Below are 11,514 nucleotides of genomic sequence, written 5' to 3'. Positions count from 1 at the left end.
GGATTCGACAAGTGTCGAGTCAGTATGTTAGAGTGGAGCGAACGGCTGAAATGGAAAAGAAATTTCGTGATGTCATTACCTCGGGAAATATACCGTAAACCATTTCCAGCGCAAGAAGGAGGAAAGGAGGAGACGCTTCTCTGTGCCTCAGTTAACCACCTGTAAAATGGGGATTAAGACTGTGAGCCTGATTAGCTTGTATCTACCCCAGTGCTTAGTACTGGGCCTGGCACTTAGTGAGCACTTACTTAACAAATATGTTGCCGACTTGTACTTCCCAAGCGCTTAGTACAGTGCTCTGCACACAGTAAGTGCTCAATAAATACGACTGAATGAATGAACTGTATAGTATAGCCAATACTTTATTCAGGGATTATTCAGGGACTGATTCTATAATACGAGTGTTATCCCATGCCTTTGATTTTCCTCTTCCTCCTCCTCCTCTTTTTCTTCCTCCTCTTCCTGTTCCTCCACCTCTTCCTCCTGTTCCTCCTTTTCCTTCTCCTCTTCCCCCTTCTTTTCCTTCTCTTCCCGATCCTCTCTCTGGGCCTCCTTTGGCCCGTTTCTGGGTACGCTAGGGAGACTAGGAGCAGAGAGGAGATGAAATTTAAATATCAAACCGTATCCCAATCGCTAACTGCTCTAATTCCATAATTGGTGGGAGAGATTGAAATGTGACCAAAGCGATGATTTCTATTAACAGTACATTTTAATTATCCACGCTCTCCCTGGCCTCCGATTAACACGAATAATTAGAGTTGACTGAAGGGAAGTGAGAATATTTTTGAATGAAAAGAAAAAAAGTTTTAGTCCCTAGGCACAATGGCAGAACTGAGGCTTGGGGCCTGGCTTTGTGCCAAGGAGACATTTTGGAGCAATGCCATTCGGATGAAGACCTACCGCTTAAAGAATGCGTCTGAGAGCTTGGAACACCTTCACCCCTACCACTCTGGCATAAAGGGAAATTCTTGAAAATACAAGGAGAATTGTTTTGATAGGTGGGGGGCGGGGGGCCGGTTCCAGTGTCAGAAAACATAATTGAAAAATGTTGTAATTTAGAGGGAGAGGAGAGGTGTTTGGATGGAGAAGCAAAGGTGTTGACATTGGAAATGTTTCCCTATGTCCTTGGCTGGCTAGTTTGACTTTGGCCGCTTAATCCCCAATGATCCAGTGCTTGAGAGGACAATTTGGCCCTTTGTTGAAATGTTCCTAAAAGGGAACTCACTCTTTAAGGAAATTTGAGTGTTTTTCTTTCCCCTCCCATTTGAGAAGACTTCCAGTCTTGAGTTAGAACCAGGTCTCCTGGCTTCTGCTGCCTCCACGGCATAATAATAATAATAATAATAATAGCAATAATGACATTCATTCAGTGCTTGCTATGTGCAAAGCACTGTTCTAAAAGGTGGGGAGGTTATAAGGTGATCAGGTTGTCCCACGGGAGGCTCACAGTCAACCCCAATTTTACAGACGAGGTAACCGAGGCCCAGAGAAGTGAAGTGACTTGCCCAAAGTCACACGGCTGACAAGTGGCAGCACTGGGACTTGAACCCATGACCTCTGACTCCAAAGCCCGGGCTCTTTCCACTGAGCCACGTTGCTTCTATAAGAATGGCACATGTAGCAGAGAGCACTGTGATAGAAAGGGTCTGCTAGTGAAAAACGTTAATCCGTAAGTTTTAACGAGACTCTAAAACTGAACTGAATCTTTAAATTGTATATTATAAATTATGTATTTATTCACATTAATGTCTGTTTCCCCCTCTACACCGTAAGCTTGTTACAATGATAATGATGGTATTTGTTAAGCGCTTACTCTGTGCCAAGCACTGAGGTAGAGACAAGGTTGTCAGGTTGTCCCACGTGGGGCTCGGGGTTTCCATCCCCATTTTAAAGATGAAGTCACTGAGGCACAGAGAAGTGAAGTGACTTGCCCAAAGTCAGACAGCTGACAAGTGGCGGAACAGGGATTAGAACCCACGACCTCTGAATCACAAGCCCGCACTCTTTCCACTGAGCCACGCTGCTTTGTTATGGGCAGGGAGTGTTTCTTTTGGGTTCTGCTATCAGGTTTGACCAAGATCAATCCATTTACTGAGTACTTACTGGGTGCTTACCTCGTACCGAGCACTGTACCAAGAGCTCGGAAAAGTAAAATAGTAGACATCATCATCATCATCAATAGTATTTATTGAGCACTTACTATGTGCAGAGCACTGTACTAAGTGCTTGGGAAGTACAAATTGGCAACATATAGAGACAGTCCCTACCCAACAGTGGGCTCACAGTCTAAAAGGGGGAGACAGAGAACAAAACCAAACATACTAACAAAATAAAATAAATAGAATAGATATGTACAAATAAAATAAATAAATAAGTAGAGTAATAAATATGTACAAACATATATACATATATACAGGGAGACATGATCCCTGCTCTCAAGGAACTTCTATTTATTTTATTTTGTTAGTATGTTTGGTTTTGTTCTGTCTCCCCCTTTTAGACTGTGAGCCCACTGTTGGGTAGGGACTGTCTCTATATGTTGCCAACTTGTACTTCCCAAGCGCTTAGTACAGTGCTCTGCACACAGTAAGCGCTCAATAAATACGATTGATGATGATGATGAACCGAGTTTAAATATAATGTTCTTAAGTGTTAGGGTGAGGATTGAGAACCCACCCATAGGTAATAATAATAATCATTATAATGGTATGCGTTAAGTGCCTGCTATGTATGAAGCACTGTACAAACCCCTAAAGTAGATACAAGATAATTAGGTCCCACATGGGGCTCGAAATCCAAGTAGGAGGGAAAACAAATATTGAATCCCCACTTTGCAGATGAGGGAACTGAGGCACAGAGGAGTGACTTCTTCTAGACTGTGAGCCCACTGTTGGGTAGGGACCGTCTCTTTATGTTGCCAACTTGTACTTCCCAAGCGCTTAGTACAGTGCTCTGCACACAGTAAGCGCTCAATAAATACGATTGAATGAATGAATGAAGGAAGGGACTTGCCCAAGGTCACACAGCAGGTAAGTGACAGAGACAGGATGAGAACCCAGGGCTTCTGACTCTCCAGTCCAGGCTCTTTCCGCTAGGCTATGGTGATCCCTTAGGATATCTTCTATCCAAGGAAGGGAAAACAATAATAACAATTCATAATTTTGGTATTTGTTAAGCGCTTACTATGTGCCAGGCACTGTTCTAAGCTCTGGGGTAGATACAGGGTAATCAGGTTGTCCCACGTGAGGCTCACAGTTTTAATCCCCCTTTTACAGATGGGGTAACTGAGGCACAGAGAGTTAAGTGGCTTACTCAAGGTCACATAGCAGACAAGTGGTGGAGCGAGGATTAGAACCCATGTCCTCTGACTCCCAAGCCCGGGCTCTGTCCACTAAGCCACGCTGCTTCTCTAATTTTCCCATTGATTTTTGAACTAAGGAGACACAGGACACCAACAAAGGATTAGCTTTTTTTAATGTGTCATCTAGACTATGAACTCTTCCCCTAGACTGAAAACTCACTGTGGGCAGGGGATGTATGTTTATTTTTATATTGTACTCTCCCAAGTGCTCAGTACAGTGCTCTGCATACAGTAAGTGCTCAATAAATATGATTGAGTGAATGAATGAACGTTACTTCTGCCCTGAACCTTCATTCATTCATTCAATCATATTTATTGAGCGCTTACTGTGTGCAGAGCACTGTACTAAGCGCTTGGGAAGTACAAATCGGCAACATATAGAGACGGTCCCTACCCAACAACGGGCTCCCCTGTTTCCCTTCGCTCTTTGGAAGGTTTATAGTGGAGGGAAATGGCTTCTTGGTGTTAGGGATGAGAAAATCAATCAATCAATCAATCGTATTTATTGAGCACTTACTGTGTGCAGAGCACTGTACTAAGCGCTTGGGAAGTACAAGTCGGCAACACATAGAGACAGTCCCTACCCGACAGTGGGCTCACAGTCTATAAGGGGGAGACAGAGAACAAAACCAAACATACTAACAAAATAAAATAAATAGAATAGATATGGACAAGTAAGATAAATAAATAAATAAATAAATAAATAAAGTAATAAATATGTACAAACATATATACATATATACAGGTAGAAAACATATACATATATACAGGTCTTTAAGACTGTGAGCCCACTGTTGGGTAGGGACTGTCTCTATATGTTGCCAATTTGTACTTCCCAAGCGCTTAGTACAGTGCTCTGCACATAGTAAGCGCTCAATAAATACGATTGATTGATTGATTGAAAAGCAGTACGACCTAATGGATAGAGCACGGGCCTGAGAGTCAGAAGATCTGGGTTCTAATCCCGGCTCCTCCACTCCTCTCCGGTGTGACCTTGGGCAAGCTGCATCACTTCTCTATAATAATGATAATGATGGTATTTGTTAAGCGCTTAACTATGTGCAAAGCCCTGTTCTAAGAGCTGGGGGGGATACATGGTGATCAGGTTGGGCCACGGGGGGCTCACAGTCTTCATCCCCATTCTACAGATGAGGGAACAAAGGCACAGAGGAGCGAAGTGACTTGCCCGAAGTCACACAGCTAAGTGGCGGAGCTGGAATTTGAACCCATGACCTCTGACTCCAAAGCCCGGACTCTTTCCACTGAGCCACGCTGCTTCTCTGTGCTTCAGTTCCCTCGTCTGTAAGATGGGGATTAAGACTGTGAGCCCCACATGGGACAACCTTATCTCCTTGCATTCCCCCCGGCGCTTAGAACAGTGCTTTGCGCATAGTAAGCGCTTAACAAATACCAACATTATTAATCAATCAATCAATCGTATTTATTGAGCGCTTACTATGTGCAGAGCACTGTACTAAGCGCTTGGGAAGTACAAATTGGCAACACATAGAGACAGTCCCTACCCAACAGTGGGCTCACGGTCTAAAAGGGAGGGGGGGGGAATCCCCATTATTATTATTATGGGGATTAATACCGTGACCCCCACAAGGGACATGGACAACCTGATCAGCTTGTATCTACCCCAGCGCTTAGTACAACGCTTGGCACATAGTGAACGCTTAAAGAATACCGTTACGAAAAAAAAAGGGCTCTTTTCTGGGGAACCCTGCCGTGGCCATGGTCCCCAGGTAAGTTTCCACCACCGCAACGATCCAAGGGGAGGCCGGATTTAGGTAGCGGGGCAGGATGGGCTGGGATCCAGTGGAAACAGCTAGTGTCTGAGAGCTTCTCCGTCACCACCCCCGCCGCAGAGAGAAGAGGCCAGGCCAGATGGTACTGAGCAGCTGAGTAAATGTCTTCATTACAAACAGTTCCAGGCCCGGCCCTTCCTGATCCTGGAGTTGCAGTGGGGGGAAGAAAGGCCTTGGCACCATTTCTTACTTAAGAAAGCTTTCCAACTATCCTGCAGAGCCATTTACCACGTCGGGAGGTTCAGATTGCGTGGGGCGGGGAAGAGACACTCTTTGATGATGACGATTGTGGTATTTATTAAGCGCTTACTATGTGTCAAGCCCTGTTAAAGCGCTGGGGGGACTCCAGGTGATCAGGTTGTCCCACGTGGGGCTCACCGTCTTCATCCCTGTTTTACGGATGAGGTCACTGGGGCACAGAGAAGTTAAGTGGCTTGCCCCAGGTCCCACAGCTGACGGGTGGCGGAGCCGGGATTCGAACCCATGACCTCTGACTCCAAAGCCCGGGCTCTTTCCACCGAGCCACGCGGTTCCCTCTGCTCTCTTCTCTCTCTTCCCTGTATCATCAATCATATTTATTGAGCGCTTACTGTGTGCAGAGCACTGTACTAAGCGCTGTATATATGTTTGTACATATTTATTGCTCCATTTATCTATTTATTTATTTTACTTGTACATAGCTATTCTATTTCTTTTATTTTGTTAGTATGTTTGGTTTTGTTCTCTGTCTCCCCCTTTTAGACTGTGAGCCCACTGCTGGGTAGGGACCGTCTCTATATGTTGCCAACTTGGACTTCCCAAGCGCTTAGTCCAGTGCTCTGCACACAGTAAGCGCTCAATAAATATGATTAATGATGATGATGATGATTTCAAAGGCCGCTCGCTCTCCTAGAAGGAGCGTTCTCCTTGGAGGCGATCCAGGGTTCACCTCCCTCTTTTATTTTTCCGTAACTTGCCCGCCCCCGGGAATTCAAAGAAATAAAAGAAAAATAAAATGGGCTGCTACAACTTTTCAACTTTTCTGCGTCTGGGTGGAGGGTGTTAATTGGGTCTTTTTCTCTCCTTTACCTTAGTGAAAATTCAGTGGATAAATAAGCCCCAGTGAAGGGAAATAAATGCAGAGAGGAAGTTGAAACTAAAAAGAGAAGAAAAGGCTACCACAAGCTCCTTTTCTCTCACTCATTTTTTTAAAAATGGTATTTGTTAAGCGTTTACTACGTGCCAAGCTTTGTACTAAGTAATGGGGTAATAATAATAATTATGGTATTTATTAAACGTTTAATGTGTGCCAGGCACTGTATTAAGCGCCGGGATGGAGACCGGCAAATTGAGTTGAACACCGTCCCTGTCCCATGTGGGTCTCACAGTCTTAAACTCCATTTTCAGATGAGGTAACTGAGGCACAGAGAAGTGAAGTGACTTGCCCAAGGTCACACAGCAGGCAAGTGGCGGAGTCAGCAGTATTAGAACTCAGGTCCTTCTGACTCCCAGCCCCGGCCTCTGTCCACTAATAATCTCTGGGAATGGTCCATCCTTGCTCCAGGCTCTAAATTTAGGGATTTTGTCTTTGTTTTTTTTTTAGGAGACTGGTGAAGGGAGTTTTGGAGGAGGAAGGGAATTGGTGAGGATGTTTGGTGAAGAGGAGAGAATGAATTAAAGCGATTGAATGTCCTAGAGGTTTTTAGACTTTCAGCCTAAATCTTCAAGAATGTGTCAGATGGATTCAAACGGGGAATTTGAGTTTGTGGAGCTTCAAAGAGTAGCTTCATTTGAATAGGGTTGCTGATACTTCCCCTGCATTCCTTAAGTTTCAAAAATGTAAACAGCTCTAGCGATAGTTCTAGGGATATTTCAAAAACGAATAATATATATTATTATTATATTATATTATAATTATTATATAATATATTATAATATATTATAATATAATATATTATATTATTATATTATTATATATGTACATATTTGTTTATTTATTTATTTATTTTGCTTGTACATGTCTATTCTATTTATTTTATTTTGTTAGTATGTTTGGCTTTGTTCTCTGTCTCCCCCTTTTAGACTGTGAGCCCACTGTTGGGTAGGGATTGTTTCCATATGTTGCCAACTTGTACTTCCCAAGCACTTAGTACAGTGCTCTGCACACAGTAAGCGCTCAATAAATACGATTGATGATGATGATGATAGTATTTGTTAAGTGCTTCTGTGCCAAGCACTGCACTTAGCACTGGGATGGAGGCGAGATAAACAGATCAGGCACAGTCCCTGACCCACATGGGGTCTACAGTCTGAGGGAGAGGGAGAATGGGTATTTCTTTCCCATTTTACAGATGAGGAAACTGAGGCCCAGAGAAGATAAATGACTTGCCCCAGGTCCCATTGCGGGGAGGAGGTAGACCTGGGTCCCCTGACTCCCAGCCCCATGTTCTTTCCACTAGGCCAGGCTGCTTCTTACAATTCTAAAAATTCTAATAATTTGTTTCCTTTTTTATTATTTTAATCTTGTAATAATAATGGCATTTATTAAGCACTTCCTACGTGTAAAGCACTGTTTTAAGGGCTGGGGAGGTTACAAGGTGATCAGGTGGTCCCACAGGGAGCTCACAGTCTTCATCCCCATTTGACGGATGAGGTCACTGAGGCCCAGAGAAGTGAAGTGACTTGCCCAAAGTCACACAGCTGACAATGGGCAGAGCCGGGATTTGAACCCATAAACTCTGAGTCCAAAGCCCGGGCTCTTTCCACTGAGCCAAGCTGCTTCTCAATGGAAACTGGGACTGTCTCTATATGTTGCCAACTTGTACTTCCCAAGCGCTTAGTACAGTGCTCTGCACACAGTAAGCGCTCAATAAATACGATTGATTGATTGATTGATTGGAAAGTTTGTAGCAGTGGAAACCTTTATCTTTACTGGCTCCTCAGCTGGAGATCAGGCCAGGAACTTTAGGAAAGAGACTGGGGCACCGAGAGGAGTAAGAAAAAGATAAATTCCTCGCAGAACAGTGGGATTAGAGGATAAGTGAGGGAGTGAGTCTGTAGGATTAAGGCCAGGGGATCCATAAGAAGGGTTGAAGATGTTGGAGGATCAAACAAAGAGGTTAGAGTACCTAGTTTTATTTCCATCAAAATGATGGAAAAAGTCTTTTAGACTGTGAGCCCACTGTTGGGTAGGGACTGTCTCTCTATGTTGCCAATTTGTACTTCCCAAGCGCTTAGTACAGTGCTCTGCACATAGTAAGCGCTCAATAAATACGATTGATGATGATGATCATTCGGCAGGAATGCAAATTTGGTTCCAGAAAACCTGGCAACTTACGCCTTATGTTTATATTTTCTTTGCTAGATGGAAAACAGGGCTTTCAAAAATCCGAAACTATAAAAGCGTAGCTCTTTTCCCTTTCGTCGCCCCAAAGAAACTCAGAACAAATTCCCAAGGTGATTCTGTGTAGTCAGCAGGAACTGAAGGAGAAAGACACAAGACTTGCTGACTGGATGGAGGAAACGGAAAACTGAGGAAAAATCTGCTGTGCAATTGTTCTAAGCTATCACAGGACTTTATTGTGTCGTTCTATTGAAACGCATATTTAAAAATGTATGGATCTATCTTTTGGAGATTCATTCATCGAAGTATTTTATTCTTTTCTTTCCCAGTCAGGCTTTAGGGAATAAGAGCTTACTTAATTTGTATTTTTGCAGGTTACCGTACCCAAGCCCGTGATCTTTCTAGACTGTGAGCCCACTGTTGGGTAGGGACTGTCTCTATATGTTGCCAACTTGTACTTCCCAAGCGCTTAGTACAGTGCTGTGCACACAGTAAGCGCTCAATAAATACGATTGATTGATTGATTGATCTTTCCACTGAGCCACACTTCTCTCGACTGTAAGCTCATTGTGGGTAGGGAATGTGTCTGTTTATTGCTATATTGTACTCTCCCACATGCTTAGTCCAGTGCTCTGCACACAGTAAGCGCTCAATAAATACGATTGAATGAATGACTATTATAATATTATAATAATAATAATGATGGCATTTGTTAAGCGCTTACTATGTGCAAAGCACCGCTCTAAGCGCTGGGGAGGATACTAGGTGATGAGGTTGTCCCACCTGTGGCTCACAGTCTTAATCCCCATTTTCCAGATGAGGTAACTGAGGCCCAGAGAAGTGAAGTGACTTGCCCAAAGTCACACAGCTGACAGTTGGCAGAGCCAGGATTTGAACCCATGACCTCTGACACCAAAGCCCGGGCTCTTTCCACTGAGCCACGCCGCAAAGCACTGTTCTAAGCACTGGAGAGGTTCAAGGCCATCAGCTCGTCCCATGGCGGGCTCCCAGTCTTCATCCCCATTTTCCAGATGAGGGAACTGAGGCCCAGAGAAGTGAAGTGACTTGCCCAAAGTCACACAGCTGACAACTGGCGGAGCCGGGATTTGAACCCATGACCTCTGGCTCCAAAGCCCAGGCCCTATCCACTGAGCCACGCTGCTTGAGTGAGCACTCATTAAATCGTATCTATTGAGGATACAAGGTGATGAGGTTGTCCCACTTGGGGCTCACAGTCTTAATCCCCATTTTACAGATGAGGTCACTGAGGCCCAGAGAAGTGAAGTGACTTGCCCCAAGTCACACAGCTGACAATTGGCGGAGCCGGGATTTGAACCCATGACCTCTGACTCCAAAGCCCGGGCTCTTTCCAATGAGCCACGCTGCTTCTCTAATGAATGCTATTATTATTATTATTATCTGAAGAATATTATACTGAGTGACTATTATGTAATATGTGCCGAATTGAGCATTTAGGAGGAAAAGGGGTTTTCCTTTTAAACTGGGTCATGGATTTCATTTTCTAAAAGGAGCAGGAGAACAAAGGGATAAAATTAAAACTAAAAATGGTGAAATAGAATTGCAAAGTACAATATAAACGGGTAATGTGCTGCTAAAATTAGAGTGAAATTGTAAATCCCTCTCATTTTTCCTAGAGTTGGTTCACTTTCAAGCCCTGAGCCCAGATCTCCTCTAATGCCTCCCGAGGGAATTTGCAGAGGTGACATAACCGAATCTGTCCTTTTACGGACTGTAGTTACATAATTTGAGTAAGGTTGATAAATCTCTCAATTTCCTTTGAATTTCAAGAATGTGAAGCCAGCTCGTTTCACTGAGTGGCTATTTCCACAATTAAGAGCTTGATACTTTGGTTTTTTCCTATGAAATCTATTTGGACAGCGTTTTATTGTGCCAACTCTCCCATTCCAGGGAGACAAGGTCAAAACAAATCAATCAATCAATAAATAATCAAGAATCAATAAATACGATTGTCATTGATTGATTGAAATCAATCAATCAGTGATACTTACTGAGTGCTTACTATGTGCAGAGCATTGAACTACGCACTTGAGAGAGTACAGTACAAACAGTGTCGGCCTAGTGGATGGAGTCAGAGGTCATGGGTTCAAATCCGGGCTCCGCCAATTGTCAGCTGCGTGACTTTGGGCAAGTCACTTCACTTCTCTGGGCCTCAGTTCCCTCATCTGGAAAATGGGGATTAAGACTGTGAGCCCCCCCCGTGGGACAATCTGATCACCTTGTAACCTCCCCAGCGCTTAGAACAGTGCTTTGCATATAGTAAGCGCTTAATAAATGCCACTATTATTATTATCATTATTATCCCAGCTCCGCCAATTATCAGCTGTGTGACTTTGGGCAAGTCACTTAACTTACCTGTGCCTCAGTTAACTCATTCTGTTTATTTTATTTTGTTAATATGTTTTGTTTTGTTGTCCGTCTCCCCCTTCTAGACTGTGAGCCCGCTGTTGGGTAGGGACCATCTCTAGATGTTGCCAACTTGGACTTCCCAAGCGCTTAGTCCAGTGCTCTGCACACAGTAAACGCTCAATAAATATGATTGAATGAATGAATAAAATGGGGATTAAGACTGTGAGCCCCTGTGAGATGACCTGATCGCCTTGTAACCTCCCCAGTGCTTAGAACAGTGCTTTGCACTTAGTAAGCGCTTAATAAATGCCATTATCATTATTATTATTATTATGCGGCATGGAACTAGGAGTCAGAAGGACCTAAGATGTTTCGTACACATAGTAAATGCTCAGAAATAGCATTGATTGATCCAAACTACTACCTCAATCAATCACTCAATCGTATTTATTGAGGACTTACTGTGTGCGGAGCACTGTACTAAGCGCTTGGGAAGTCCAAGTTGGCAACATATAGAGACAGTCCCTACCCAACAGTGGGCTCACAGTCTAGAAGTGGGCTACCTCGTTAATCCAAGCACTTATTCTACCCCGCCTTGACTCCTGCATGGCCTCCTCGCTGACCTCCCAGCC

The sequence above is a fragment of the Tachyglossus aculeatus genome, chromosome 9, assembly GCF_015852505.1.
Source record: "Tachyglossus aculeatus isolate mTacAcu1 chromosome 9, mTacAcu1.pri, whole genome shotgun sequence".
Lineage (NCBI taxonomy): Eukaryota > Metazoa > Chordata > Mammalia > Monotremata > Tachyglossidae > Tachyglossus > Tachyglossus aculeatus.
Note: the sequence above shows the minus strand (reverse complement) of the source record.